Raw genomic sequence first — 11,494 nt, 5'->3', positions numbered from 1 at the left:
GCGGTTGAATTCTGTCAACCTGCAAAGCAGTTTAAATGGGCAAGCAGACTGTTTTCATTTTTTTCAAATGCCATCCAATAATATGTCACTAATAAAAAAAATTGGAAGTGGTTAATGCCACTTGGATCTACTTGGATATAGTTTTAAAAATTTAAATAGTCACTTCTCATTCTGCAGGTTTAAAACAATCGTTCATATTTTCAGATTTAACAACTGAACTTAAATAGCTCCAGCTAATTAAAAAAAACTCAGAAAGTTTATAAGCTGATTGGGAAATAATTACACCTGTTATTTCCTGTGAAAAAATTCATCCTTAAAGGCAAAGAGGTTGGAAATTAATTCAGGGTGATGTGTCCAAATGCCAGCAGTTTTCCACAGCTGGAAAAGGCCTTGGGGGATCCTGTTTAATTTCTCTCCTCTGATCTCAGCTACACAAATCTCCCACTATCTCTCTTTGAGCCTTACTTCCTGAGAGAGGTTGAGTACCAGGCATTCCTAAATGGCTGTTTATTAACATGAAACTTCTGTGCAGTGTCCCAGGCTCCCTTCCCTCACCTTCCCAACCTGGACAGAATCTCTAGACATTTCTAGCTGCTGTGGTCAATTCAGATTGCAGTTTTCCCATTGAGTTCATGGGTATGAAAAACAGGCAAGGCTGGATTTACTCTTTTTAAAGTTGGGCGTTTCTTTTCATAAATGGGGAGGGGGCAGGAAGTTCACTGAGAAGAAAGCCTTTCCAAAGCCTAATCCTCTAGCGAATTCACCAACCTCTAAGTATTCTGTGTGCATCACACCTCCCTGTAAGATGTCTGAGATTCACAGGTACCAGGAATATCACAAAACTCCCTATGCTTTCTCAGGTCAGATATGGGCACGAGCAGCCTGTCTTTGCTTTCACAGTTTATTTCCTAGTGTCTGGGAACATTCTAGGGCCAACTCCTAGGGCCAACTCCTAGGGCTGAGAAGAGAGTGCCTTGAGGACCGTGAAGTGTCACTTTGCTGCAAACCTAACCCTTCAGCACCTAAGAAAGATTCTTAAAAAGCAAATGATAAATGGAGATGCTTTTTTTAAAATTCCAAATCCACATTTCCTGTCATTTCAAATAGATGTGTTAAAGACGTCAATTTGATTCTTTTAGACTATTATAGTCTAGAAGACAAAAGAAGTCAGTAGCATATGACTGAGTCTTGTCATTTTGAAAGCCCATGGAAATTTAAAAATAGAACGTTCTTTTCCACAGGGAGCAAGGAAGCATTTCTCTTCTCATTGAAATCCATCTAGAGGGAAACTCGGGAAAGTCTATGCATGTGTCCATTATGCTGTGATCACCAACCAGAGGTGAGAGGGGATCACTGGGCAAATTCTCAGCCAAGTTGAGGTCTCCATAGACTCTTTTCAAAGAGAACTGCTGAGGCCTGCGGGTTCCTAGGAACCAGTTTCATTTCTATGCAGGTGTCCAGCTATTTCCAGTGCTGTCCAGGGAACAATACCAGTTGGACAGAGGAAGAGCTCCAATGTTGGAGTTTTAGAAGTGGAAGAACAAAATGCAGGGAGCCCTGCGGTTGTGCTTGCCCTGAAACAGGGGGAAGGGAAGGACCTCTGGTCAAACACGCCTCCTAATTCCAGGAATCCTACAGGTGGAATCTTGTTTGAAGGCCTTGGTGTTATTGTTAAATCAGACCATCATAAAGCAGGAAATGGCTTCATATACAGCCACTCCAAGGCCAGAAATAAAAGTCCACACCACCTCCAGGCCCTAGACTCCTCCCCCCTCCTTCGCCTTATCCTTTCCCTCCACTGTGGGGGGAGAAGCATCTTTAGGAATGTCTCCAGTTTTCTTAGGCTCTCTGAAGAAGCAGAATAATCATGGCAGACAGATTCCAATGTGGTGTGTGTAACATGTCACATTGCTTAGGTGCTGTAGGGTCTTTTTAAACACCTGGGTGGCAGCTCACCCTCACTTCTCAAAGTCAGTGGCCCCCCCCAAGAGGAACAGCCTAAATCACACAGGGGAGTTGGAAGATGCTGGAATGTGTGTGGGGAGGCACCTACCTTCCAGTCACCTCGTGTCTTCTCTGGGCCCGGGGCCCCTTCTCTGCCAGCGGGATGGTGCCTTCTGTTCTCCCCTCTTCTGGCTGTATGGGGGTGGCCATGGGCGCCAGCCCTGAGCTTCTGTGGGGTTTAGGCCTTTCCCCGCTCCCTTTATGGGATCCAGGGTTTTAAAGTAAACAGTTCTTTCTCTTTCTGATAAGTCACATTAAAGTATCGATTTGGAGGGAGGGAGGGCACGACCTGAGCCCTTAGTCATCGTCACCTTTGGTCAGGCTCACTAAGCAGGCCTGGAAGGCCTGCGTCCCCCTCCTGTGGCCAAAATGGAGGCCCTTGCCCCTGCTGAGCACAGTATTTCCCTCAGAAACCCAGGTTTAAACCTGTTTAACTCTTTGCTCACAGGAAGACTGCAGTTTATTACACTGTCACCTCCTCAGATTTCTAGATCCAGAAAAGTCACCTGATTATAGGAACCTATTACATATATCCCTGGCTCATCCTACTTCAAGCTCTTGACCAATATTTGGAAGCCAATCTCACGGTCCTCTTGAACCAATCGTTTCTGACATAGTTACAATCTACTTACTTGTTCATACCAACAATGATTTATTAAGCCCCTCCTTACCTGCTCAGCTCTGGTATCACAATGGTGAGTGAGACAAATGGAGTTTACATTCCGGTTAAAAAAAAAAAAAAAGACAGATAAAAAGAGAGAGACATACAAAGGCACTAACAACCACCACCATTGGAGGCTGCCTCTGGTCCTAAATGTAATCTGTCAGCTGCTATTATTTTTAATGTTTCTGATCATTTCTTTTCCTCCTCAGGCCACTTTGCTGTTTTGCCTTCTTACGCTTTGAAAAGAAGCTATTTGTTATCCTCTCTAGTAAGAACCCGTCCTCACTTCAGATCGCATTTATCCTGGTCGAAGCTCATGACCCTCTGAGGAGAAGAGGCAGCCTTAACTAGTGGGTATGTTGCCATTTTGCCCTACACAGAATTGGAAGGGAAAGCAAAATATGCTCTGGCTTTTCTTCTTCTTTCCTAGGAACTGATCTCAGGAAATGAGTCCCAAGTTTGCCCCTATCTTTGGTCCTGCTTCTGGTCCCTTCCCTCCAACCACCTGAGATCAAACTGAGGACTTGTCCCTAGAAAAGACCAGGGCGCTCCGGGAGGGCTGAGGGATTGGCCATGGCCTTGTGAAGGCTGGCACATTCATACGGTAAAAGCCCAAATGTTCATCCTGAAGTGGGAAGAAGACATTGGTATGGGTCCTGTGGAGATCGCCCGGCTCCAGCTTTGTTCAGTGGCTCTGGTGTCACCCTGATGCCTCACTGGTCCTGCCTGTGATAACTTGCTTTGTACTTTAAAATCTGCTTCTCCTGGTTGCAGCAACCGTATTTCTTTTCAGAACTACTGTTGGTTTTTCACCTTTTCAGGGACACAGGGTCCCAAGTCCCCAATATAGATATTCTTTCAAACAGCAGGACAGGTTCCCCCCACTCCCAGGCCTCACCGCATGAACATCCGGGTCGCTTTCACCAGCTTTGCTCGGTCTCTGAAAGTTGATGCGTTTTTGCCGAGACAGTTTCCCTTTCATTTGGAAAACCATGGTGAAGACAAATGTTCAACTTTCAGATGATTTCCTTTAAATTCCCAGCCATGGTACTTGCAAGGATTTTGAATTTCAGAGAAAGGGTAAGTCTTGCCCTATTTATAATCCTAAACAAACTTCTTCCAGCAAATCACAAAACACCTGCCTCGGCTGCTTTACAATGACTTTTTTTTTTTTTTTTTAATTATAGGGGATGCATTCTTTTAAGATAAGATAGATTTGAATCCTGCAAGGTTGAAGTTCAGCTTAGAATGTCTGAAATTCCTAATGTTTGTACTCAGATACAGGCTGCAAAACGGGGCTTTGCAAACAGACAAAAACAAAATCGGGTAACTTTCCACTGGTTGCAGCTGGAAGCAGGCTCCGCCTCCCGTGGGTGACTGACAGTGGTTTTCTCTTCCTGCCTTGAGTGGCAGGCTTTTTGAAATGGAAAAAAAAAAAGGAATCAGTTCTAATGAAGACTGACAAACTTTTGCCAGGAGGGGGGCCGAAGTTTGAGAACTGGGAATCCAATCTCAAAACAGTCTCATTCGAGATTCTTTTGCCTTTCAAATTTTTGCCTTTGAAAAAGACACTTTATATTTCTGAGCCTTTAGTTTCCTCTTTGACCTCTTTGTGTAGCAAAACTGAAGATACTAGCTTGTCATTTGCCCTGAAACCTTAGGTGAAATAGGAGATGAATTCGTTTTTATTAATAATAGAGAAAAACAAAGATGGATGTAGAGAAATTACCAAGGTCTTGAGCTGTATCGACTAATTGGTTATTTATTGGGGTAGGAAAGAAAAAGAGACCAAAGGAGTTGAATTTACCATGAGGGAAAAGGCCAAGCACAGGAGGACAGGCGGGATGCTGAGTGGCCACAGCTTCAGGTTGGCCATCAAGAGAATCAAAACCACTTTCAAACCAACATCCCAATCCAGGACCCAAGTGAAAACACAGAGTGTTGACAGCGAGTCCTGGTTTCACCACTGTAGTCACACACAGGCCACCTTCTCCCACTAAAGGTCCTGCTCTTATGGGTGGAAATGGGCTCAGAACGCCGTTAGGCATTGGGGGGAGGGGCCTGACTGCAGGGGGCAAAGGGGAAGGGTCATCATTTGAGTGAGTGGTACCCACTCCCGGAAGGCAGTTGCAGACCAGCTGCAGACATTATGGTACTTCCCGCCTAAACACTTCAACACTTGTCCCCAAGGAACAGGAGCATTCTGTTTAACCCGAGTACCATTATCAGAGCGAAATTAACAGTAATTCCCAAATAGTATCTAATATTTAGCTCATTTTCAAATTTCCCAGTTATCTCCAAAATCTCTTTAGAGCTGTTTTTCTTTTCTTTCTTTCTTTCTTTCTTTTTTTTTTTTTTTTTTGGAGTATAATTGCTTTACAATGGTGTGTTAGTTTCTGCTTTATAACAAAGTGAATCAGTTACACATATACATATGTTCCCATATCTCTTCCCTCTTGCGTCTCCCTCCCTCCCACCCTCCCTATCCCACCCCTCTAGGTGGTCACAAAGCACCGAGCTGATCTCCCTGTGCTACGCGGCTGCTTCCCACTAGCTATCTATTTTACGTTTGGTAGTGTATATATGTCCATGCCACTCTCCCACTTTGTCACAGCTTACCCTTCCCCCTCCCCATGATACTAGAAATCTTTCTTTTTAAAAACTATGATCCAGGCAAGATTAATGCCTTGCATTTGATTTGTAAATGACAAAATTAATCTAGATGCTCTCTAGCAGTCTGTCAAAAATGTTGTTTCCATCCTAGTTTTTCCAGAGATTGGCCACTCCTCTAGGACTTGCAGTGAGAGAAGGTCTAGAATGCAGGTCCTTTAAACCTTCTGCCTGGCTTCCCCTCTCTCCACATGGCCTCCCCCCTCTGAAGATAAGCAAATACTCTTGAGTAACTCTTCCTTCACTATCCAACAAGAATCTCCAGTGAGCCCTCATTCATTCATTCATTCACTCAAGAAATATTTGTTGAAAGCCACAGTGTCCTTAGCACTGTTCTAGATCCTGGATATGCAGCAGCAAAACCCAACCAACCAACCAAGAAAACCAGACTGAAATGCCTTCCCTCATGGAATTTACATCCAGAAGGAGGTGAGCAATAACCAGAATGAAGGAAGTCAGAAGTGGATAGTGAGTTTTGGGGAAGAACTCAAGTTAAAATAGTGATAGGCAGGGCCTCCCCCCACCCCCCCCGGTTTGAGCAGAGAACAGAAGGAAGTTAAAGAGTGAACCACGAGGAAGAGAATTTCCAGGCAGAGGGACCTACACGCTCAAGTATGTCTCAAAACGGGAAGAAGGCCAGGGTAACCAGTGCAGTGGGGCTGAGGGGAGAGTTACCAGATGAGGTCGTGTGGCCTCACATGGTATTTAGAGTTCCAGTATGGGCTTGGCCATCCACTATTCACAGTAGGTGGAAGATAAATGCTTCATTTTAATAACATTAGTTACAGTAAAGAAGAGATAAATTGGAATTGGAAGAATTATTCAGGAATCACTTCCACCTCAAGTTCATTCCCTAATTAATTGAATCTAAGAATTTTTCAGATATGAGGCATTCAGATTTTCAAGATGTTAAAACGTGGGGGAAATTTGTGTGTTTCAAAATCAGTGAAATATAGTCATTTGAATACTTTTTCCTATCTGCCCCCCTTTATATTTGACCATATTCTTACATAGTGTAGTTACTGACCCTGGAGCTAAACTGCCTGGGTTCAGACCCTGGCCCTCCCACTTACCAGCTGTGTGATCTTCACAGAGGTACTTAACTTCTCTGTGCGTCAGTATTCTCATTTATAAATTTGTGTTAATAGTAGTACCTGTTTCATAAGGTCATTGTGAGGATTCAGTGAATTAATATACATCAAGTGCTTACAAGAGTGCCTGGCACAGAGGAAACACTCAAGTGTTATTAAATCCTCATAACCTCTTGGAGCTATTTCTGATTTTAAAATTGAAACAAGAATAATCAGAGACACAGCTAGTACAGGTCAAGGCTGGGACTTGAACCTCACTTTTCTGGGGCAATTCTACTTCTCTCTGCAGCTGCTCTACCTAAGGAGGCTGGGTTCCAACACCCATGACTTTGTTTTTCCAAGAGTAGCTCAAAACTCTGGGCACTGGGGACAAACTCTTGAGCGTTACACTGATTCTGCCTGGTCCATGATCTTTGTCCAGATGCTCCACTGTGTTTTACAGCCCACTAACCTGTCACCTTGAGCATTTCTACTCTGGTGAGCACAAGAATGTGGAGGGATAGAGCCGGCCTTTGCCGGGGCTCGCACAGGGTCCCTGAGACCGCATCTCAGCAGCCGCAAAGCTCTGGGCCTCTTTCCTGAGAAGGAGATGCTAGCAGTGCCTTGTGACTAGGGAGTCCTTCCTGAAAGGGGACCCAACACCCGAGTCCAGTGCTGAGTCACAGACGACAGATCCTCAGGATAGAGGGGCCAATCCCAGCTCTTCCTCTCGCCCTTGGTGACTTTCAAGGAGTTCTGATGGCACCATCTTCTCCCATCATCAGAGACTTCATATGGAAAAAAGTCATTTCGTGAAATGCCACATGAAAACAGGATTTAGTTGATGCCTTCATTCATTTGTTCATGGTCTATCTTAGGTAGCTCTCTACCCAGGCCTGGGCTGGCATCACAGAACCTTCTCTCCCCCCACCCCACCTCCCCAGGAGCACCATGAAGCTTCTAAGTATAATCCCAAAGTCATCTAGATGCTTAAGGGGCAAAGGAACAGAATGACTCTTGTGATATTATGATTAATAATAAATATGTATTTGGTCTTCATCACCAAGTCTGGCACAGAGCTCCTAAAACTCTAAATTTCCTAAGTGGTAAGAGCTCTAAAGGTGTCTTTTGTTATGTTAATGAAGTGACTTTTGGAACCTAGGTAGCCAAAAGATGGGGGCTGGTTGTCAGAGGACGCAGTCACGTGATTAGAGAGTTGGCATTTTTAGTCCCACCCCTGGACCTCTGGAGAGGGGAGAAGGGTAAGAGGTCGAATCACTCACCAATGGCCAATGACTCAACAAGTCATGCCTATGTAAGAAGCTGCCATAAAAATCCAAAACGATGGGGTTCAAAGAGCTTCCGAGTTGGTGAACATGTTGGAGATTTTGGAAGAATGGCTGGCTATGAGAGGCCATGGATGATCTGTGCCCTTTACCCATACCTTGCCCTGTGCATCTCTTCCATCTGGCTGTTCTTGAGCTATATATCTTTTTATAATAAACAGGTTACCTAGTAGGTAAAATGTTTCTCTGAGTTCCATGAGCCAATCTAGCAAATTAATGCAACCCAAGGAATGGGTCATGGGAACTTCTGATGGCTCAGAAGCACAGATGACAACCTGGACTTGCAACTGGTGTCTGAAGTGAGGGGGAGGGTCTTGGGACTGAGCCCTTAACCTGTGGGATCTGATGTTGTCTCCAAGTAGATAGTGTTAAAATTGAACTGTAGGACACCCAGCTGGTGTCCGAGAATTGCTTGGTGCTGTGGAAAACTTTCCCACACATTCTAATTGGTGGCCAGGATCTTAACTACATACTCTGGACAATCTCACATGTACCCCGGGTTGGTGGTCTCTGCTATAATTTTCTCGAAGGCCAAGGCCAGCTATGTGAAATAGTTTGTAACATATATTCTTGGGTGGAATCCTTGAAATAGAAACTTGGCAGGAAATTCAGAGCCACTTACAGAGGCACTGTAATAATGTTCCTCTGTTTCCCCCTGGGTTCAGTCTTAGGCTGAGAAGTTAGGGTGCAAATCCTGGGTATGTGTTCCTCTTATGCCATGGGACTTGTGTGCCCATCCCTGAGTGTGTTCCTCATAGACCCCACTTTAATGGAGAGTTCTCCAGGGAAACACCCTGCCCCATCATTTTATGCAGGTCACTATCTTCCCTTCTCTCCTTGCTCCCTGCCCCCGTGGCCTTTACCCCTTGCACATTCACAAACATTGACCTCCAACCCTGGGTCTCCCCTGAGTTCTGTCCATTGGTACCTCCCCAAAAAACTTTCTCTACCCTTGTTTCCTCTTCAACCCTCCCTTTGTGGCACACTTAGGTATTGGTAGAATCAACTCAAGAATGACTCTGAATTCAAACAATGTTCAGTGGAAAGAATTTTTTAAAAATCAAGTTAATTAATTTGCTTTCTGTCCTGGCTGCAGCTGCTTTCTGTTTCACTTTTGTTTTCCAGTCAGGCAGAGAATGGAATCGGCACTTAGTTTGTTCTCTGTTCTAGAGCCACCAGCTCCAGAATCCACTGAGCCGGATGCCAAACCAGTTCTTTGATCAGTGGCCTTATTGTCACACCTGGACCCCTGAGGGAGTATCACGCTGTCCCCTTCATGCCTCTTGTGATGTTGCCCCACACAGCTTTCCCTTATCACCTCCTAAAGTCCAGATGTCAGGCAGGGGGATTAGTGTGGTTGAGACACAAATCCAGTCCGGGAGTGTTTCTGCTGAGCCCCCATCCTGGGCCTGGTGGTGGACTCTTGAGCACAGAGAGAGAGACCACTGATGACTGCTCATATCAGATGAGGAGAAAGGCCTCAAGGAGCTCACAACTGAATTGAAGAGACATGGCTTTAGGATTGCTTACTAACTCTATTGAGATCATGTGCACACAATCCCCTCAGAGCAGGCGTCTCAGACCTAGCCCCTGCCAGCCTTCTGTGGGAGGGGGCCCTCATAAAGCTGGATCTGGGCTTGGGCCAGGCCCTAAGAACATGGGCACAGGTCCCAGCATTCCTCAGTGGGCATGCTGAGGCAAAGGGCTTACTTAATTCATCCAACCATGGGGAACCAGTGGACCCAAGGTGGTGTGTGTGTGTGTGTGTGTGTGTGTTTGTTTGTTTGTTTGTTTATTACATCTTTATTGGCGTATAATTGGTTAACAATGGTATGTTAGTTTCTGCTTTATAACAAAATGAATCAGTTATACATATACATATGTTCCCATATCCCCTCCCTCTTGCATCTCCCTCCCACCCTCCCTATCCCACCCCTCCACGCGGTCACAAAGCACCGAGGTGATCTCCCTGTGCTATGCGGCTGCTTCCCACTAGCTATCTACCTTACGTTTGGTAGTGTATATATGTCCATGCCACTCTCTCGCTTTGTCACAGCTTACCCTTCCCCCTCCCCATATCCTCAAGTCCATTCTCTAGTAGGTCTGTGTCTTTATTCCTGTCTTACCCCTAGGTTCTTCATGACATTTTTTCTTCTTAAATTCCATATATATGTGTTAGCATACGGTATTTGTCTTTCTCTTTCTGACTTCACTCTGTATGACAGACTCTAGGTCTATCCACCTCATTTACAAATAGCTCAATTTCGTTTCTTTTTATGGCTGAGTAATATTCCATTGTATATATGTGCCACATCTTCTTTATCCATTCATCCGATGATGGACACTTAGGTTGTTTCCAGCTCCGGGCTATTGTAAATAGGGCTGCTATGAACATTTTGGTACATGACTCTTTTTGAATTATGGTTTTCTCAGGGTATATGCCCAGTACTGGGATTGCTGGGTCATATGCTAGTTCTATTTGTAGTTTTTTAAGGAACCTCCATACTGTTCTCCATAGTGGCTGTACCAATTCACAGTCCCACCAGCAGTGCAAGAGTGTTCATTTTTTCCACACCCTCTCCAGCATTTATTGTTTCTAGATTTTTTGATGATGGCCATTCTGACTGGTGTGAGATGATATCTTATTGTAGTTTTGATTTGTATTTCTCTAATGATTAAAGATGTTGAGCATTCTTTCATGTGTTTGTTGGCAGTCTGTATATCTTCTGTGGAGAAATGTCTATTTAGGTCTTCTGCCCATTTTTGGATTGGGTTGTTTGTTTTTTTGTTACTGAGCTGCATGAGCTGCTTATAAATTTTGGAGATTAATCCTTTGTCAGTTGCTTCACTTGCAAATATTTTCTCCCATTCTGAGGGTTGTCTTTTGGTCTTGTTTATGGTTTCCTTTGCTGTGCAAAAGCTTTTAAGTTTCATTAGGTCCCATGTGTTTATCTTTGTCTTTATTTCCATTTCTCTAGGAGGTGGGTCAAAAAGGATCTTGCTGTGATTTATGTCATAGAGTGTTCTGCCTATGTTTTCCTCTAAGAGTTTGATAGTGTCTGGCCTTACATTTAGGTCTTTAATCCATTTTGAGCCTATTTTTGTGTATGGTGTTAGGGAGTGATCTAATCTCATACTTTTACATGTCCCTGTCCAGTTTTCACAGCACCACTTATTGAAGAGGCTGTCCTTTCTCCACTGTACATTCCTGCCTCCTTTATCAAAGATAAGGTGACCATATGTGCGTGGGTTTATCTCTGGGCTTTCTATCCTGTTCCATTGATCTATCTTTCTGTTTTTGTGCCAATACCATACTGTCTTGATTACTGTAGCTTTGTAGTATAGTCTGAAGTCAGGGAGCCTGATTCCTCCAGCTCCATTTTTTGTTCTCAAGATTGCTTTGGCTATTCGAGGTCTTTTGTGTTTCCATACAAATTGTGTAATTTTTTGTTCTAGTTCTGTGAAAAATGCCAGTGGTAGTTTGATAGGGATTGCATTGAATCTGTAGATTGCTTTGGGTACTAGAGTCATTTTCACAATGTTGATTCTTCCAATCCAAGAACATGGTATATCTCTCCATCTATTTGTATCATCCTTAATTTCTTTCATCACTGTCTTATAAGTTTCTGCATACAGGTCTTTTGTCTCCTTAGGTAGGTTTATTCCTAGATATTTTATTCTTTTTGTTGCAGTGGTACATGGGAGTGTTTTCTTGATTTCACTTTCAGATTTTTCATCAT

The sequence above is a fragment of the Mesoplodon densirostris genome, chromosome 15, assembly GCF_025265405.1.
Source record: "Mesoplodon densirostris isolate mMesDen1 chromosome 15, mMesDen1 primary haplotype, whole genome shotgun sequence".
In the NCBI taxonomy this organism is placed as follows: Eukaryota; Metazoa; Chordata; class Mammalia; order Artiodactyla; family Ziphiidae; genus Mesoplodon; species Mesoplodon densirostris.
Note: the sequence above shows the minus strand (reverse complement) of the source record.